The sequence below is a fragment of the Pinus tabuliformis genome, chromosome 2_1 (genome assembly GCF_031772625.1).
Source record: "Pinus tabuliformis cultivar Carrire ecotype Pingquan chromosome 2_1, CPIR1, whole genome shotgun sequence".
Lineage (NCBI taxonomy): Eukaryota > Viridiplantae > Streptophyta > Pinopsida > Pinales > Pinaceae > Pinus > Pinus tabuliformis.
The window spans coordinates 313,354,008-313,375,552 of NC_142299.1; the positions used below are offsets into that span (position 1 = coordinate 313,354,008).

Consider the following 21,545-nt stretch of genomic DNA (forward strand, 5'->3'; position numbering starts at 1 on the left):
GAACCCGATCCTGTAACTCTGGAATGTTTTGCATGCAACACATCTACTCGGTCCATTTGCTCCAACAACACTTGGAACAAAAACACTCCCAACTGACCACTCTATTGGGCTAAGAACATACTCTGATGCTGAAGCTCTACCTGCTGCTGACTAGTGCTCCCTCTCTGACATCTACGCTACTGCAACATCTCCATGCATTGCGCACCATTGCACACCTCTCTGTGCCACCTATTACTGTGGAAAACACTTGTGCCTCTCGCATTGCTGCAGCCTGTTAGCTATGCGCTGTCCTAAGATTCCCTGCACTATCGCTCTCTCTGTCGCTCCATCCGCTTCTGTCTCTACTCAATCAGTCAGTTCTTGCTACTCCACATCGGGGCTCCTGTAGCAAGGTCTCATCCAAGAGGTTGGGTACCTCAAGGATTCTGCCCCTCCTCCTTGGGACGATCACTCTATATTGCCCCACCTCCTACCTGGAGGTATGGCTGCATGTGATCCCTCTGCCCACCTGGCTCGATGTTTCGCCCTACTGGAGGTCTCTGCATGAATAGATGTCTCTACTCGATCTCCACTCAGCTTCCCCTGTTGTGGCTGCTCCACAACCTCCTGAAGCTGCTGCACCAATCGTGGCTCCTCCACAATCGTCTGAGACTTCTTCTAGTTCTGCATGTTGAGAGGTAATATACCCTCGGTCTCAACCACCAAGTCTCTAATCTTTGCTTTGCTCCTCAAGGCTTTGCATGCATCTTGTACCTCAAGTGCATACAGGTTTTTGGCTAGCACACCAATCTATTTCCACTTTCCTGCCATCACGAGATTTTCTAGAAAACGAGCTGATTTTAAATCAACGATATCTCCCTCATCCGAACTCCGATTCAGTCGTTTTTTTTTTTGATTTTGGGTATTTTTCCGCAAGGAATCCAAATCTACTATTTTTTTCTGAAAATTTTGTACAGAAATTTTCAAATCTGCTCTGCAAACTCTCGGCCCAAAACTCAAAACTTTGAAATCTCCTTTCACTATACTGTTCTTGCTTGATCACCTGTGCTCCGATACCATGTAGAATTTTGTAGAATTTTTCTACAAATCAGCTAGCTCTGATACCATGTGGAACTTTTTCTACAAATCAGCTAGCTCTGATACCATGTAGAAATTTTCTCATCTGTAGATCAACTTGGTAATGCAATGTACTAAAGCAAAACACTTGATCTATTTCTACAAACAATTTAGCGGAAGTTTAATCAACCATGAGCAACATCAATAAGAACACATATAATTGATAAGAAGGAATCAATCACACATAACACAGAGTATATCACTGGGGAAAGCACTAGCATAAAACCCCAATACTGTATTATCAATCAAGTGGAAATCCTCAACAACAAACAAAAGGAATCAGGTCAATAGCTATCCTGCTTTCTCTGTACTCTGATGATCTTCAATCAGAAGATGAAAACCATGGACTACCTAGGCCTCAATATATAGGCCACAAGTCCTCCAATCTCCTATAATAGATCCTTCTCCATGCAAGGAATACTTACTAGAAATATCCAAGCATCTGATAGTACACTGTCCCTCATCTGATCTCAACTGGGTCTCTAATAGAACTGACATGCAACAGTTATCCATGAGTGAATCCTCAGTTATCTAAAATAATAGTTGTCACATGCATGCAAGCATTAACAAACTGTATTTTATTATTTTAACAACTTGTTAAAATAATCTAACTGAACTTGACTAGTTAGAACTAAGTCAACTGATTCTCTCATTATACAACTCATATTTATTCCCTCAATCAGTGGAGGAAATTAAGGATAAATTCCTCAATCAGTGGGACAACTAATGTGAATGCTCACAAAAATTTCAAATTCGAATTTCCTTAACTAATTGACTCAATTGAATTAATTAATTAATATTTCCAACTGCTGTTAAGACCAAAATTAATTTTACTTCCTATAGATAGACTAGGGACTGCTATAAATAGGAAGGGACTCAGAAATGCTATTTTTAGAACTTTCTATTTTTAGCAGTTTCACCTCTCACCCAATGTGGCCAATGACCTCACTGGCCAAACTATTATTTTTAGACATACTATTTTTAGCAGATCTATTTTTAGCACATTCTAAATTTAACAATTTTTGTTGCACATTTTTCAACACTCCCTCTCAACAAGAAAGGCTTTCTCTCGAACCTGATCCTGTAACTCTGGAATGTTCTGCATGCAACACATCTACCCTTTCCACTTGCTCCAACAACACTTGGAACAAAAACACTCCCAACTGACCACTCTATTGGGCTAGGAATATACTCTGATGCTGAAGCTCTACTTGCTGCTGACAAGTGCTCCCTCTCTGACATCTGCGCTACTGCAACATTTCCATGCATCTCGCACCATTGCATACCTCTCTGTGCCACCTAGCACTGTGCAAAACACTTGTGCCTCTCGCATTGCTACAACCTGCTAGCTATGCGCTGTCCTAGGATTCCTTGCACTATCGCTCTCTCTGCCGCTCCATCCGCATCTGTCTCTACTCAATCAGTCAGTTGTTGCTACTCCACATCGAGGCTCCTGTAGCAAGGTCTCATCCAAGAGGTTGGGTACCTCAAGGATCCTGCCCCTCCTCCTTGGGACGATCACTCTATATTGCCCCACCTCCTACCTGGAGGTATGGCTGCATGTGATCTCTCTGCCCACCTGGCTCGATGTTTCCCACTACTGGAGTTCTCTGCATGAGTAGATGTCTCTACTCGATCTCCACTCAGCTTCCCCTGTTGTGGTTGCTCCACAATCTCCTGAAGCTGCTGCACCAATCGTGGCTCCTCCACAATCGTCTGAAACTTCTTCTGGTTCTGCATGTTGAGAGGTAATATACCCTTGCTCTCAACCACCAAGTCTCTAATCTTTGCTTTGCTCCTCAAGGCTTTGCATGCATCTTGTACCTCAAGTGCATACAGGATTTGGCTAGCACACCATTCTATTTCCACTTTTTCGCCGTCATGAAATTTTCTAGAAAAGGAGCTGATTTTAAATCAGCGATATCTCCCTCATCCGAACTCCGATTCAGCGGTTTTTTGTTTGATTTTGGGTATTTTTCTGCAAGGAATCCAAATCTGCTATTTATTTCTGAAAAATTTGTACAGAAATTTTCAGATCTGCTCTGCAAACTCTCGCCCCAAAACTCAAAACTTTGAAATCTCCTCTCAGTATACTGTTCTTGCTTGATCACCTGTGCTCCGATACCATGTAGAATTTTGTAGAATTTTTCTACAAATCAGCTAGCTTTGATACCATGTAGAACTTTTTCTACAAATCAGCTAGCTCTGATACCATGTAGAAATTTTCTCACCTGTAGATCAACCTGGTAATGCAATGTACTAAAGCAAAACACTTGATCTACTTCTACAAACAATTTAGCAGAAGCTTAATCAACCATGAACAACATCAATAAGAACACATATAACTGAAAAGAAGGAACCAATCACACATAACACAGAATATATCACTGGGGAAAGCACCAGCATAAAACCGCAACACTGTATTATCAATTAAGTGGAAATCCTCAACAACATACAAAAAGAATCAGGTCAATAGCTATCCTGCTCTCTCTGTACTCTAATGATCTTCAATCAGAAGATGAAAATCATGGACTACCTAGGCCTCAATATATAGGCCACAAGTCCTCCAATCTCCTATAATAGATCCTTCTCCATGCAAGGAATACTTACTAGAAATATCCAAGCATCTGATAGTACACTGTCCCTCATCTGATCTCAACTGGGTCTCTGACAGAACTGACATGCAACAGTTATCCATGAGTGAATCCTCAGTTATCTAAAATAATAGTTGTCACATGCATGCAAGCATTAACAAACTATATTTTATTATTTTAACAACTTGTTAAAATAATCTAACTGGACTTGACTAGTTAGAACTAAGTCAACTGATTCTTTCATTATAGAACTCATACTTATTCCCTCAATCAGTGGAGGAAATTAAGGATAAATTCCTCAATCAGTGGGACAACTCATGTGCATGCTCACAAAGACTTCAAATTCGAATTTCCTTAACTAATTAACTCAATTGAATTAATTAATTAATATTTCCAATTGTTGTTAAGACCAAAATTAATTTTACTTCCTATAGATAGACTAGGGAGTGCTATAAATAGGAAGGGACTCAGAAATGCTAGTTTTAGAACTTTCTATTTTTAGCAGTTTCACCTCTCATCCAATGTGGCCAATGACGTCACTGGCCAAACTGTTATTTTTAGACATGCTATTTTTAGCAGGTCTATTTTTAGCACATTCTAAATTTAACATTTCTTGTTGCACATTTTTCAACACATGTTGTAGAGCTCCTCACAGCTGCCTTGGTCGTACCCTGTACCTGTCCGATCCTGCGGCTCCCGATCTGCAACTTCTGACTCTATCAATGCTGCAAGTCCATCTGGCGACTGAACCTCGATAATCAATCTGCTCATTAGTTGTGCATTAGTCCATCAATGACACAACACATCGAAACTCCTGTTGAGTTGTTCACAACTCCGTTTATGAACAACTCTCAATCTACCCACTGCTGCTCCTTAGCTACCCAGGCACTTCAACCCACTATGGTCTTCCTGCGCTACTCCAATGAAGACCAACATAGGGCACGGAGGGTTGTCACCTAGCACTACAAGATGTCCATTTCCCACAGTGAGCACTGGCTAGGAGGATTGCCCATCATCCGCTGTAGAAGTCCTTCTCCACACACAAGTCTAGGGATGTTCAACTGCTCCTTTGGCTCGTCAACCTTTGAGCACACCAACTGCCACTCTAGCAACCACCTAGGTCCATGAAGATGGTGCACTCCGGGATCCAACTTGGACACTATCACACTGTCCTCCAACAGAGTATAAATGCCCAATCCACGTCCGCACTTGGTCCACTCTCACGCTGCCATCCAACAGCCCATGAGTGACTAGTACTTGTTGTAGCAGTAGCTCCTAGTCAGGGAATCCAACACCTATGGAGACCCTTCCACATGGTTGCTAACCGGCTCCGTCAAATCTGCCTCTTCTAGGACAATATGTCCATCTCATGAGCTGATGTGTCACAGCTGGAAAGTTTGCAATCTGGTTAGGGCTAATATTAGTCCACATCAGCCCTAGATCCTTGCCTTTAGACCTCCGCTTCTATTGTGGTTTTCTTCTCACAGTAAGATTCTCCTTTTGCTGCAACATAGGGACAGGTCTGAGGTGGTTTTGGATCCTCCAACTAACCGCCACAATTTTTGCCCTCTCTGTAATAATACCAAGGATCTACTGCCTACAATATTGAGAATACCATACCATAACTTGCACACAGCAACCCAGAATTGTCCCATTCTTGGAGACCCATCCAAATTGGTCCAAAACTAGACCCAACACATCAAATACATACCTGGAACTTGTGCATACTATTGTAGCATAAAATCACCGGTTAGGGCATCCAAACAACCCTATTCAACCTGTTGACCATTGGAGTGGCACCTAATGATTATATGAAGACTCCACGCCCAAGGATGATCCAGAGGACAGTTGTACCATCATATATCATCAGTCAACTTTTTAACTCTACTTTTATCTTCTCATCATATTTCTTATAACCATATTCCACACCCTACGGGAATTGTAATAAGTGATACTAGTATGATGAGTTTTGACTCTGTAACAGGCCTAGGATGTTGGGACTTGATCTGCAAACGAGTAGACCTTGAAGTGTTTTTTTAATTGGTTGATTATCTTTTCCTTTTCAAAGGCTGATAATTTTCTAGGTTTTTTTCACTCACTTTTTACCCCAAATCAAGGGTGACAGTTTGAAGGTTGAGCCCCTAACACACCTTAGTGTCTAGACTCAATGTGTATTACCATACTAGATCACACAAAACATTTCGTAGAATTTGGTTAGGTTTAGGTAGTTATTCTTTAATTTTTTAGATTTCCCGCAAGTCAAAAATTGCAAATAAAATTGTATTTAAATTGTAATAAGTGTAGTCTAGAGAAGTTGTATGGGGTATGAGTAATCAAAATCAATGTTGCACTAATCGTTATCGAGATAATATCGGCGCGAGGGAAAAATCGGAAAAAATCATAATAATCGGGAAAAAATCGTTTGGTACAAAAATATTCATTTTTTTCATTTTTTTTAATATCTAAACCATCTACAACATAAAATAAATACATTGACACATAAATATGATAAAAGAATTAATATATAAGATGTTTAATATCATTTCTAGTGCTAAAATCACACATAACAGTGAATCATGTCCTGAATAGTAAGTCCTGACCCCTGAGTCCCAACTCAGCCTCAAAATATTAACAAAAAATATAATAATGTATCTCATATCATGAGTCATAATGTCATATACAATGAAATGAACCAAATAACTAATTATATTGATTTCCTCTGCCTCTCTTGCGAGAAAATGCTATAGCTTTCCCTTTCCCTCTAGATGTAGATGCTGGTGCTGGTGGAGTTGGTAGTGGAGTTTGCTGTGGTCTAGAAGCTGAAGAACTAGAAGTAGGAGCTATAGGAGGTAGACCACGTCCTCTACTGGTGGTAGTTGTAGCCCGGGCAGGTGGTGTCATCTCCTCCTCCTGTTCCTCGGCCTCCTCCTCCTCCTCCTCCACTACATCCTGCACTAACCAATCATCAGCAGACTCCATGAGAGGCCTCTCGGCCTCAACCCTCCATGCAGCAGTGGTGTCAATCCCATCCAATGAGATGGCCTCCATATCAGTTGTCCTCTCAAGTTGCCTCACCCACAATCGAAGATTGTAGTAGATGTAGACCATGTCATTAAGTCGCTGGGACTCCAACTTGTACAAAGATCATGAAATAATAATTAATAATTATAAAAAAATATTGTTTAATGAATTCAAAAAATTATTTGGAAATTTGCAATATTTTAAATTTTTAAGTGTTAACTTGTTGCGCTTCTTGCTGTGTATTTTTTCATATACACTCCAATTGTGCTCACATCCTGAGGAGCTACATGTTTGGCTGAGGATTTGAATGAGAAGCTTTTGCAGAAGGGGCACCCTGGCACCATACATTCTCCACCATGCATCTACAACAAAATTACAAATAAAATTTTAAATAAACATAAGAAAAAATGGAATTTGAAGAGACATTGAAATTTGAAACAAAGTTACAAACTAAAAAATACCTGGCATTTTAATCATCTTATCAGTCACAACCATGTCAAAGCCAAATGTGCCACCTGCCATCCTATATGTCTCAATTTCTTTAGAGATCTATGTACGTTTTACTGGAGATCACACCATCTTCTAAACACAGGATAAGAATCCATCCATGATCTCAGCATCAAATACAAACCCACATGCGTAAGAAAATGCAGGGTTTAGGAAAAGCCCAACAGCATGAATGAGACGATGGAGTGTGTTGTTCAATCGCTCATAAATCACTCTCCATAGGAGGAGTTGTCTCTGAAACCCCTCATCTCCCTTATCATCATAGTAGGCCCGAATGGCTTCTTTGGCCCTGTCCATGGCCTCATATAAATAGCCCATTGCGGGCTTCTCACCATCAACTAACCGAAGAACCTTTACCAAAGGTTCAGTAACGGCGCACACCTCCTGCACTCCCGCCCAGAAGTCTTCCTGGTATGAAACTAGTCTGCATACGGCCTCTCCCTCTGGTTTACGGCTTATTGGCAAAGCACGCCACTCCTCTGAAAGAAACATTCTCTTCACATCCCACATAGAATTCAAGAGGAATTGAAGAGATATGAAACTGGTGCAAACCGTGTAATGGCGGGGTGCACTAACTATTTGTTGTTGGTGAATCTTCTCATCAAGCTAAGCACAGATGTATGGTTATATATAAATTTTGTAATGCTTTTGGATGACTCAACAATATCGTTGACAAAGGGAATTTTACCTATGTCCTCCAACATCAAATCAATCAATGTGCAACACAAGGTGCCCAAAATAAAGTAGTATGCCTGTCCATAAGCATCCTGCCAGCAGCAACATAATTTGCAGCATTGTCCGTTATGACTTGGACAACATTTTCTGCACCCACCTCCAAAATAAACACATCTAGCAAATCACATAAAGTTCTTGCATCTTTGATTTGTGCAGATGCATCAACAGATTTGATAAACATAGTCCCCTTGGGACAACTAACCAAGAAGTTTATAAGGGTTCTCCCCTTTTGGTCAGTCCAACCATCTGACATCACAGTGCATCTTGTTTGTGCCCATGATGCCCTAAAATCCTCCAATCTTTTGGTGCAGTCAGGCATTTCATTATGAAGAATCCGGCCTCTGAAATCATGATAAGAAGGGATTTTGTACCCTGGGCCAACAATTGCAATAGCATCAATAGCAGGTTGGAAAAATGGATTATTCCTTACAATGCTGAAAGGAATATCACTCCAAAGGAGAAATTTTGCCAGCAACTTGTCAGCTTGTTCTTTCTCAGTTTTTTTAGCATTGAACTGATAGATGGTTGTGAACCAGGTGTGGTTCGAGGAACAAAAAATGATGAGGCAGCTACCGGATTGGTTGATGCTGCAGTAGAACCAGTGCCACTTGCTTGTTCAGCTAACTTTTTTAGTTGCCTCTTCAATTTTTCTTTGGCCTCTCTATTCTGGTCTAAAGTTTCCAATGCTTTCATGGCTCTTTGGATGAGTTCAGGATTTGTATTTTTGCAAGGCCCTACATCAAATCCAGGGATTTTTACAAGGTGATACTTCAATCTGTACACCCCCCAGACATATGTTGCCGACACAACTTGCAAGTCAAGTTTAGTTTATCATTCGGAGCATTAGGTTCACCAAATTCCCAGAAAGGGTCCAATTTCCTTGGCATGTTTGATTTTGAACTTTGAAGTTGAAAACTTGAATGGTGTTTCGGTGAACCTATGGGAAAATAAGGATTACAATTTAGTATTTACAAGTTACAAACTTACAATTTAGTATTTTACTATTTACGTTGTACAAAAACTAAAAAAAACTACATACAATTTAAGAAACCCCATTCCAAACCCAACCAAAAAAACTAAAAAAACAATACATTGGACAAATGTCAAAAGCCCCATTCCAAACCCAACCAAAAAAACAAAAAAAAAATTACATTGGACAAATGTCAAAAACCCAATTCCAAACCCAACAAAAAACATTGAAAAAAAACAAAAACAAAGTTTCAAAATAATGAAAACAAAAAACATTCGTGCCCATACCGTTTTTATGGAGATAATCTGTCTCCTCCTTAGCACACTCTTTGATTTTCTCCTCCACGTAGTTGATTTAGCTCCAAAATGGCAAGATCTCCAAGCCTCTCCAACACTCCAAGCCTTCAAACCCCACCACGCGCTCTACTGTCCAAATGAAATAAACAAAAATCGTGTTTTCCCTGTTAAAATCGTGCTGCCCGAGCCTCTCGCGATTTTTACCGAAAAAATCACGCTTAAACGATAATATCGCGATTTTAACAACATTGATCGAAATTACACCTCTCACCCTCAACTTTCTACTATGACACACTTTGAGGGGTTAATAACGTGTTTTGGACCCTCAAAAACCACATTTCCTAAGTGTAGTGGAAATTGTGGCTTTTAATTAGGCTAGAATTAAATAAAATAGAGAGAAATAAATTATTTCATGTGACAGAATGACATGGAAATGACTTGGAAATTATCCTAAGTCAAAGAGTTGAGTCAACGGACATGTGGAAGATGATTGAGTCAGAAATATACCATTATTTCATAAAATCGAATTTCCTAGATATAAAGCAACAGTTGAACATGTGAAAAATTGAATGTATTAGAGGATATCATGTACTGAAGGAATATTCTATGGAATACTTAGACTGAAGATTATGTGGGGCCTCATCTCACAGTTATCTCAGGTTCTTCTTCTCTTAGCACTCCACTCTTGGGGATTACGAGTTTCACTTGGCCAGACTATGAGTTGCACATGGAGGAATCACGTAGTTCTTGGGGACTTACGCAGAGCTATCTGGGGATCATCTACACATGTGGCATCACTTAGTTCGAGTTTGCATTTGTTGAGTGGATTTATCATGGTACTTGGATTCACTCATGGATGAGTTTACTATGCCATATATGGAATTCGATTTCCCTTGATGTGCACATATGGAATTCGATTTTGCTCTGATGTCTCTATTTTCTCCACATCGAACTTGACTTATCATTTTTTGGGATTTGCTCCAAGTTTAGTTCTCACATGCATTCTTCCTTGGGATTTGCTTCCAACTCTTTATATAATGAGGCTATATGCTCTCATATTGTATCATGTAATACGAGCTATTGTGCTTGAGGAGACTCTGCGGGATTGTATTCACTACTTGCAATATAATACAACAGTCTTTGGGGTAAAGCGTGATGGTGTTCTTCTCCTTGCATGTGTGGTAAATTCTTGACTTGTTGTTATGCTTCTATTTATTTCCTCATGTCATTGTTTCTTTCATGCTTGTTTCAAGTTATGTTAGTATGCAACTATCTCATATTAGCATAAGAATTAATTATTTTCTTTAGGAAAATAAATCTTCTAGTGGATAATAGATGTATCTCTAGGAATTCTTTCCACTGCACTTATTTAATTTCATGTCGATTTAATGATTTGTGGTGAAGTTTTGTAGATGAATCATTATTTGGTCAAGCTTTTCAAGCGTGAGGGGAAATTCTCAGAGGAATCAACCCATTCTTGAAAAATATTCAAGGAGAACATGCATGTTTTAAATTCCAAAGTCTCATCTATATCTTATTTGTGTCTTGCAGGGATTCTTTCAAGTTTCTTAAAGCTTTTATTTCTTGCATCAAAATATCAAACTTGGAAAAAATTATTTTTACGTATTGTACTTCATTTATAAATATCTGTTTATTTCAAAGAGCTAAGTCATGGCTAGTTAAAGAGGAGAGCTTGCTCATATTCTTTGGCCTAGCCTTTTGTAGATTATTTTTGTAACATACTTTGTAATTATCTTGAGCTAACATTTGTTGTTGTAGATTGTTTCTAACATATTCTTTTGCAGCTACTTGCGGGATTCATTATCAGAAAATTACTTACAAGTTTGCATGCAAGACCTTGGGGCTCAGATTTAGTGATTACTTCCACCTTTAGGTTGAATACATCTTGGATAAGGCCATGTTCTTCTTGAGGGAGGCATAGTTCATTTTGGCCATCTCTTTCTCTCTCTTGGCCATGGCCATAGAGGAGGCTTATTTTCTCTTCTTCTTCAAAAAAAATCTGCATTTTGTTGAGCCTTTGTGGGCCTCAAATTGCAGAAATTTTTAGCGAGGAAAGGTCCATGGTTTGATGCTAATTCATTAAAACTTTCTTTGGATTGAAGAGAAGACTTCATTGTCTTTTCTTTTTTGTAACAACTAATAAAATTTCTAATTTTGGGAGCGTGGGTTTTACCCATTGGTATCCCTATCTCTCCACCTTTTGGAGAGGCTTGGCGGTTTGACTTTGTTGGTTTATTTCATTTTGCATGCATATCATCTAATTGAGAAATTAACACAACATGCATCACACTCATTTTGCATGCACTTTATTTTAACTTACTACATGTTTTAAATCCATAACAAGTTCAAATTTTTTGCATGCAAACACTTTTTACTTGATCTTATTTGGCTTGAACATAGTTCCAAGTTTACTTATGCTTCACCATTAAGCACATTTTACATGCATCAAGTATTTGGACAAATTTTCTCCATAAAGTAACATTTTATTTCATGTCAAGCAAGTACATTTCAAGTAGAAGTTAATTCTCATTGTTTGGTTAATTTATTTACATGCCCCAAGCATCACTAAAACTTACCTCCAACTTAAGTTGGTTGAATAGACTTTTAGGGACCCTCTACCTCTATTGACTCCTCATTGTGAGATCCAAATATTTGGGCGAGGATGAGGTTTGAGGACTAGAGTTCAATTGTAACTTTGCCTTAGCACTAATTAATAAAATAAACCAAGAACTCATTCCATCACATTTGCTTTGTTTGCAAAGTTCTTAAATTTCTTGCTATCTTGATGGTTTAAAGTCTCACATGCAAATCTTATTTCAAGAGGCACTTTGGATGCAAGCATTGTAATCTCTTTTAATTTTGCAACAAGTTTAATTTTCTTGTACTTGGAAATTGACTCATCTTTTGGTTTAATTGCATATTGTCATGAATGGTTGATTTCACTTTCAAGTACTATTATTTTGGGTTGCAAACTTAATTGCATGTTGTCATCTTGGTCTAACATTTGAGTTCTTTTTGTATCCTTTTGAGCAAGATAATTTCCATGCTTTTATTTGTAGACTTATTCATCTTGAAAGCATTTATAATATCTTGTGTTAACAATTTAGTGTTTCACTTTTCAGGGTTATTTTGGCTTTCCATTTGAAAGCATTTCAATTCATTTTAAGCAAAATAGAATTTCATTTCTTAAAGAGAAAATACTTGGAAGACACTGATTGTTTATGTATTTCATGCTTATCTTATGATGGTTATTGCTCATATCATATTTTTGCTTATCAATCTTAAAGAGATAATCTATTTAACTCAAACAATTCTCCTAGAAACTCACATCCTTTTTAACTTAACTTTTCATTAGGGATCACCCCCGTTAGCTAACTAGGAGATAGCTCAAATGGAGAGAGTCGAAATTAGTTTGACAACCCCTTTTCTAAGTTCCTTGTCACCAACCACACCTTGTGGGGTTGAAGGATTTTCTCACTAACTTGTAGTAAGGTGTAGGCAGCAGGGTCAACACACGCAACCCTTCTTCCAGCTACAACAATCCTCTTAAAGACTATGGCCTCCCTCAAATAACACCCTGTTGCTGCTCTAGGTAGTCTTGTCTTTGTTTTAAGGGCCCACAACCCTTCCAAACACCTCCTCAAGACCTCGGCTTGATCTGCAACTCACCTCAAGGTCTGCGGCTCACCAACCAGAGAGAATACCCATCATTCCATGCACAAGTTGCTCCACAAACCACCTTGGTTTGTCCTTCTACAATGCGTATCCCTACTACACTTGCTTGGCCCTACCTAGGGCATCATTTTGCTTGCAAAAACACTTCGGAAACCCTTCCAAGCCTCCCTTTCCTTCGCTGCTGCTACAGGAGTATGCGACCTTGTTTTGGAGGGCCTAATACCCGACTCAGCCTCCAAAACAAGCCTTCCTTCCTACCTGTAATTGCCCAAAGAGACTCGGTTTGTTCACTTATGAGGTCTCTTCTTATTTCTGCCCAAAAATTCCCACCATGACCTCGACTTCCTGCCTGTAGTAACTCGGCTCCCAAACAGTCTAGAGGAGGCATAAACTATGACTTCCTTCACCTTTGCTGGGCTCCTCTATTCTGTGGCCAAAACAAAGCTCTTCTCTTAGATGTGTTGTGCCATAGATGTGTCTCAATGCCTCACACTTGACCTATATTTATAGGCATCAAGTGGCTCCAATGAATTTTTCTTTGGCATTACTTTAACCTCAAGCCGATTTGCCTAACTAGACAAATTTACCCATTTTAACTTCAAAAATTCATTTCTCTTCAACCACAAATCGGAATCATATGGTTTTCGATGCTTCAGATTCGTCTCAATGAGTACCATCATCCTCATCCATCACATGTCAAAATCTCTCCATAGTTTAGTCCCCAACATCGATGGGTGCAAAACCCCAAGCTTGGGTTTCAAGCCCACAAGGCCATTTGTGGAGCTCCTTCCTCCAAATCCTCGATCCTCCAGGCTTGGAGTACCTCCCGAGCTACAAAAATCAACATTCCACAACAAGTTACCCTTTGAATCTGTATGTATATATATATATGAACATAGTATTTAGAACTCTTAAGCTTGCCTGCCTTACCTTACTCTATTGCTATTTCTTTTCTTCTTATCCCTTTTCTCGAGCTACTTCGTTCTTTGGTTTAACTAGCTGGACGAGGGGCTTTGGTCTTGCTGCAATAAATTACTCTCGCATTCATCTGGCTGCATTAGCTGAGTAGAGTCCCTCCATTGCTTTGGCTAGTTAATAAAGAAAGAAATAATCGTAATAGCTCCCCTGCTCTCCTGCTTTATTGATAAGAACTCCATTGCTTAGGGGGTATGGTTTATAAAGATGAATACTTTATAATCAGAGTCACTGCCTGGCTTATCGCTCCCTGGCCTGGCTTAAGTTACAGGGGCAGCTGGGATTGGTTCAGACAACAGCTGCCAATAGGTCCAACTCTCCTTAAAAGGACCCTAAACACCCTCCTCCTATACAGGTGTGCTGCTGCAACAGTTATTCAACTTATTTTATATTGAATTCTCCTCGTGTTTTTGAGAAAATTTACTATCAAAAATAAAATATAGTAAACTAATATAAGAAGATAAGGCTAATATTAAAAAACAAAAAACTTGGCTGTAGGTGGGCTTGCATTTTTGAACCCTTTGTCTGTCTTGTATCCGAGTGTTTTTTGTATTTCATCTACCTTTTACTGGCTCAATTACCAGCTGAAAAGGCATGGGTCTTGACATAGAGCCATGGGTCTTGACATAAGAGGCATTGGTCTTGACATAGATGGACAGGACGGGCGTTCGATACAACAACAGCATAGCATTCACCCAGCATTTGGTAACACATTATAACAAAGTCTTAGAGTAAATCCCTCCGGCCACCTTGTTATTAATTGAAGCTGCTACCTTAAAGACGTGACCTACTATATGATGAGCAGGATTCCCACTAAGTTTCTGTTACTATGGCCTTCAAATATTTGTAGCATATCTATTGTTAAACTCCATTATTGGACATGTTGTGCCTTCTGTGACGGTTTGTGGCCTTTCCTGTTTTTAAATGCTTCGCTGCATGGATGATTAATCAATAGACGATAATCCTATTGTTTGTTTGGGGTTTTCATATACATCAGTGTTGTTTGGAGTTTTTTGCTGTACTTACTGTAATTGGTTCTTTTTATCTGTGAATGCTAATGAAATTCTATTGGTATCAACTATGTTCGTGCAGGGAAAAATCTTCCTCTCCCCTGCCAAGGCTGTTCCACTCATGAAAGCCCTTAAAATAGGCAGAGTGAAGCTTTATGATTCTGACCCAGAAGTTCTCACTACGTTTGCCAACTGAGGTCTCTCTGTTGTAATAGTTGTGAAGAATGAGGAGATTCTGACTGTTGCTTCCAACATATTGAATGCTAATGAGTGGGTTAAACATTCATAGGGCCCTTCATGCCCTGCCAAATCTTTGCATTCCTCAACTGAATTCTCTGCTTCCTTCGCAGTAGGTACTTTTTTCTGAACATACATGGATTGTTACAGCCTTTCATGAAAGTGAGAAAACACTCTATATAATTAAGCAATGAAGATCCATTTCTTTGAATGTGGCCTTTGTCTATATTTTTCCATTGCCATGAAAGTCGAGTAAACTAGAACTCATCCTTTCTTTAATATCAAGGATTATATTTTATAGAAAAAGTTGGTAAAACTTTTATGAACATAATAAATTGGTGGATTTCCATGTCTGGATTTTCAAGTAAAAACAAAAGTTTGTATCTAATTTGCAAAATAACATGGAGCATTTTTCTTGACCAATTGCACTCTTGGTATTCCAAAGTATTCCTAACACCTTTACATGCAAATTTGCAAATTTTGGAGATTCCTTATGTTTTCTACATGGTTATTTGTTGCTGCCGCTTGAAAAATGCTTGCGGAATTTCATATGGTTATTTGTTACAAAAGAGTTCTATCTATTACTATTTCCATAACCTTCTACTTTTCATACTTACTATCTTCTAATTATTAATGTTCTAAGAATTTAAGTAACTCCTGTTACCTAGCCACTCTGTTGTAGCAAGATATGCTCTTAGGGGGGAGCAAGATGGTTACCACACCTCCTTTCTTCTAGGAGAGATCCTACCTTGTATTAATTGTAATATGGGTCAAAGTCTTATTCACCTTGGTTTATTCCCTTATTAATAAAGGTGTGTCTGGGTATTTGTAGTAATGTTTTGGAGTAATTAATTCAACGTGAGCTGTGTAGGGTAGGAAGCAAAGCTCCCTTGTCTCGTGGATTTGTTAAGTATAAAATAGATTACTTTTATTCCAGCAGCGTTGAAGAGATGCTAAGCAGACTTAATATCTTCCTTTACTTAATACCTAATATAAAATAAACACCTAATACATATATCTATTCTTTGTAATTCCTACTTATCTAATCCTTCAAAAGACTAATTAATACTGGTTTCTATGAATGAAGCTTTCCATGCCGAATCCATCTCTTCTTTGTCTGTATTTTTCAACGGTGATCCCTTAAATGTCAAAGGCTCTCCCTATTAAGTGCACTCACTCCGCTATGAATCCAGCCCAGCGCAACACTTTAGCGGGATATGGTTGAAAAACTAAGGAGATCAAGCCCCTCCTTAAGAGCGAGATAAGATAAAACTACTAAGTGGGATAAAAAACCTAAGTTAACCTCTCTGATATGAAGTGTACAAAGGTGGTTCCAATACATGTGAGCTAATTCTTGTAGGGCATATAGGTCTTCTGCTATTCAAGGAGATGGATCTAAATGCTGGCTAACATCAATGTGATGCTATTAATAACAGCTTAGGGCTCAGGTAGCATGGTAAATAGAAGTGAGGTATGGATTTGGCTATGGCAGGTACGGTTTACGCATGGTCAGCATTATCTAAGGGTTGTTTTTCTTGGTTGATCAGTCCAGCAAAGGTTTTAGTAACGGAAATTGGGGGAATTCTTGTTATGAGAGTTAAACACTCCAGCCAATGAAATCTGAATGCAAATTGTTGATCTGAAATTGAAGTCCAATAGAATCAGTTGCAGAGTATGCACTTGCTATCAGTTGCAGAGTATGCACTTGCTATTATGCGCTTTGATGTCCCTAGTAGGGACTGGTCCACACTGGTAGGTTGGTGACCCTGCTTGACTCAACAGAGATATGCAGGGTGAGTGGGGGGCTATTGATCGGTGACCTGACCTGCTTGGCGAAGATCCATGTAAAAGTTGACTTTTCATTATATGCTAAAAGTTGATGATCACAGTAAACTGACCATCAAGTGTTCACTTAATGATGTTGTTCAATCTAACATGTTAGAAAAAAGAATTAAATTAAGGTTGAATTGGCAATTATGTAATAATGATATGGATGAAGTGGCAGGTGTGCAAGAGAAGTTACAGTAATAGAAACTGTATGACAGATTGTCTCATTATACTGACATAGTAGGTGCTTAAGTTTCTTACTAAATGTCCATGAGAGCAAGGAATCTTTGGCTAAGGTCTGTCTTGGAGTTACTCTGGCCAAGTCTGTAATATTCTCATCACCAAGTTTAGGATATTCATTTGTAAATATACTCGCCACAAGTTGTTGGCAATTTTTCTTTTCATTGAAGAAAGTTACAATAGCTTATACTTTGCAAACTTTCAAGCAACTTTTTAGATCTGCTCAGTTAGAGTCAAATTAGGGTATTAAAATCCATTACTGTGAAGCTTGAAGATTCCAGTCCTGCCACTGAAGTCACTCAAGGAAGCTCAGGAAGTAATGGTCAATTAAAATGGCTATTTTTTCTTTTTTTTTTTTTGTCTCTATTGCAGGCCAAATAATTTTAAGGCCAAATAATGTTAAGGCCTATAATTTTTAGTGCCACGATTACTGCATATTGCAAAAATTCACATCTTTCTGAAGTTTGAAATGGACATCATATCTGGTCAAGACAGTACTTATATGATAGGCATTCTGTGAACCTTGTTGGAGATGGAATTCCCTGCAGCAAATATCATTGAATCTAGGTATCACTTAACTTTTATGCAAAACTGAGTGAATGGAAGCAACTAGTTTGGTGATCTTGCCAGAAATTAATTCTGGCTTATGAGGCTTGCTTGAGATCCAACTTTTTTTGTTTATAATAAGTTCTGACATCTCTAAATGAAAAAATGGAGTAACTTTTTCACTCAAAAAAACAAAGAGAACTCACCCTGTCAAAACATAAATGGTAAATCTAGTCCTTGACACAGTTATCTGAATGTTGTTATAGGTTCTATTTGTTGGATTGCAGTAGTTATAGGTTGTATTTATCCTTATCGTTGTTAGAGATATCATTGTGAGTAGTTAGCAAGAGATTTGCTCTATATCCTCTTGACTTATATCCGATGATTCAGGAGGTTTCACACAGGTTACTTTCTCCTACATATTCCAAGAAAGGAATCAACTGGTTGCTGGGATGTGGTTGGTGTGTGAAGATAAAGGTGGACAGCTTTCAGATTATTCTCATAAAATATTTCTTTGATATTTCTATTGTGATGTATAGTTTCCAATTTTACTGAAAATTATTTATTGTGATGTATTACCTTGTGCAAGTGAAAGGACATATCTGCAACTTCAATAAGGATGTCACTCAGAAGCCCTGTTGTACAAAACCTCCAAAGAGCATATTTTGAGAGAAATTATGAGGTGGAATAGAAAAGAAAATATATATCAAAGAAAGTAGAACTTTTACTGAAATGGAGTCATAGATCATTGCAAGCATAAGAAAAAAATCCCATTAGCAACAACAATACACTACTCAAATTTCAAACAAAAAGGATCTCTCTCACTCACATAAACACACAGGTGACTGCATGTACATGATGTTCCAATGACCAAGACATTCCATGGTCCCAAACACCATAGCCAACCTCTTGAGAGCTATTGTATATAGATAGATAAAATAGTATGTGAAATTGTGAATAGGTACTTGAAGAGTTGATGCAATCAGCTAAATACATCTCAAATTTGTTTGCAAGATTTTTTGAGATAGAGGGCTTACCAGGTAAGGCTGGGTTCAAGTCAACTGTCTACTGAATGGCTGACAAACTTCCATCAGCAGACATTGTTCCTAGAATAGCCCGATAGTCTCCAACATTTGCAATGACAAGGTCCCGTCCCTGATAAAATACAAAGTACAAAGATAAGCCATTTGAAAATTTTCAATCCATAAACTGAATACTATTCAATCGAAATCTGCAACAAATCCACTTATCTGTAGACGAAAGTCTAACATGAACAAGAACTCAATTTCAAGATGATTAATATCCCTGGTGGAAAGACCACCTACTTTTGCATAATATGCATTGTTGTAGTTCCTCCATAAACAAAACAAAGTCCTCTGAAATCAATAGGCTGATAGAGAACATTAAAAAATTGAAATTTGATGGTTGTGCTAAAAAGCAAACAGCAATTCTAGCCACTGACAACCAAAGCTTATCACTTGACGCATTAAACATATCACTTGCATAATATATAAAGTAATAAAACTGCTAAACATGGTCAAAGCTACCTTTCCCCTGCCCCCTGCATACAATGCTTAGACAGGGACTTGTTGGTCAGCAATTCCCCTTGTTCAATCTTCAATCCACCTTCATCACTTCCTTTTGTAAGCTTGAGCTCAATCAAGTTTTGGTTCGATGGGATTAAAAAGAGTCTTTCTCGCCATAGAGAATGTGACGAGATTTCTCCCCAGTGACTTTCTCTCTCCAAATGGGGCACCTCCAGGAACGACCAATGTCAATATTCAATTTCTTACTCCTACTTTTGGTTCTAATATAGGTCAAAGACGTCAAGCATCACAATCTGATCCTCCATCTATCCAACAGTCATCCTTGTTTGAAAGAGTTGTTATCAAATATACTGCCACTTCTCTTAACTAAACATACACCCTAATCATTGTAAGTGTTGAATTTTCTAAGCCTATCCGTTAGAAAATTAATTTGTATTCTGCTAGTTTATTTCTTCTACTTGTAAATTTTGAACAAGTTATTTAAATAATTTAAATTCCCAGATAAACACAATACAGTCACAACATCTACATATCATCAGCTGAAAGAAAACAAACACACAATGACACCGTTATTTTTGGACAGATGTCCCCAGAAAAACCCGATGTGAGAAAATTGGTGCAGTTATTCTAAGGGTTTATTATTATGCGGTATTTCCTTGAGTACAACTGGGTGTCTAACCGGCTCACCCGACAGAGAAAAATACACGACAGCAATACATCTCTATTCGGAAGCAGGTATTCAGAAAACCTGTCCCACAAAATCCTTTCCAACGACTCTGAAGCTCAGCATTAGCCCTTCTGGCCTCTACGTCAGCCTCCTGCTGCTCTGCGTTAGCCCTATGAGGCACTGCACAGCCTCTGGGATCCTTTGCGTCACTCCCTCTGCCTTCTATGTGGATGACACAGTCCCTTTGGGCTCTGCGCTGTCTTTGTTGGGCTCTGTGTTGCTTGCTTTGGCTACTGCTCTCGCTCTCTACCTCTGCGCTAGTCTCTCGGCACTGTCTCTGCCTCTCTGTCCAGTACTCACTGCCCCTCGCTGCTGATCATTGATTCACTTTTGCTTAGCAACCCCGCTCTAGCAAAATGAATGACTAATCACTCTGGTGTGTTATCCCAACTGACCCTCAAGCCTCTTCTTATACTTTTCTCGTTTTTCCTTCAATGGCCGAGATTAAATCTCTAATCAATGGCTAAGATTATATTTGGCTTGATCCATGACTTTTGAAACCTTCTAACCCAGTTTTATATTAATACCCATTAATATTTTATTTTTCCCAAGTTTTGACTTAGGAACTTCATTAAAAATATTAATTATTTTAATATCTCCCAAACTGGGTATAATCTATCCAAACCATTAACGGGTCTTGGAGATCTCATGTGCTTTAGCCTCTCCACCAATTTTCATGGCTAGAGCACATCCGATGCTGCCCCAAATCAACACTCCCTCTTAGTGAGGACTGTGCTCTAATAATACTCCACACTGAGAATCACTCTAATCATACGGCATTGGTACCTGTGTTGATGCTAGGCCTCCCCGCCCAACATCCTCTGCATTGTTGCATCCTGTACTACTGCCCATGGCCCTGCCATTGTCATTGTTGCATCCATACGATAACTCCCTCTGCATCTGTGCTGCTGCTAGTCCATCCTCCCAACACTACATCTGCACTCCATCCCCCTCTCATCATGCTGCATCGTGCTACTGCACTTCAACTCAGTTACTAAGAAGTAAGTAATTGATCCTCCCAACTTCTGACATCCCTGTTAGGCTATAAATACTCCTGATGCTGAAGCTCTCTTTGCCGCTAACAAGTGCTCCCTCTGCTGACCTCTGCACTGCTGCAACAACTCCTTGCATCTCGCACTGTTGCACACCTCTCTATGCCATCCTGCATTGTTGCAACACTCTCCGTGCCTCTCGCACTATTATAGCCTTCTAGCCTCGCATTGCCCGGGGACTCCTACACTGTAGCACCCTTTGCCGCTTCATCCGCATCCGTCTCTACCAGCATCCGCCAGTCCTGCTACTCTCTCTTTGGGGCTCTCGTAGCAAGGTATAATCCAAGAGGTTGGGTACCTCAAGGATCTTGCCCCTCATCGCCTATAGTCTTTCTGACTACAGCTCGATGTCTCCCCACCTCTTCTCTAGAGGTACATGAGCACTCATGGCACAATCGTCATCCTCCTCGACCTCCTCCTCTGCCTTTGCTGGCGCTACTTTAGAGTCA

At 39.1% G+C, this 21,545-nt stretch overlaps 1 protein-coding gene across 5 annotated transcripts in view; it reads left to right on the forward strand.

Annotated features, from left to right (window-relative positions):
- Positions 1-18,412, forward strand: part of LOC149200111 (putative prolyl 4-hydroxylase 3) — a 79,948-nt gene extending 61,536 nt beyond the window's left edge. For 2 of the 5 annotated variants that reach the window (XM_089399522.1, XM_089399523.1), the window contains one exon: positions 15,003-15,405. The gene's annotated coding sequence lies outside the window, so the exon portion shown is untranslated. Of the gene's footprint in view, positions 1-15,002; positions 15,406-18,160 lie in introns of those variants that run through there. The other 3 variants (XM_089399520.1, XM_089399521.1, XR_016253334.1) reach the window with 2 other exon arrangements.
- Positions 18,413-21,545: the final 3,133 nt, after the last annotated feature.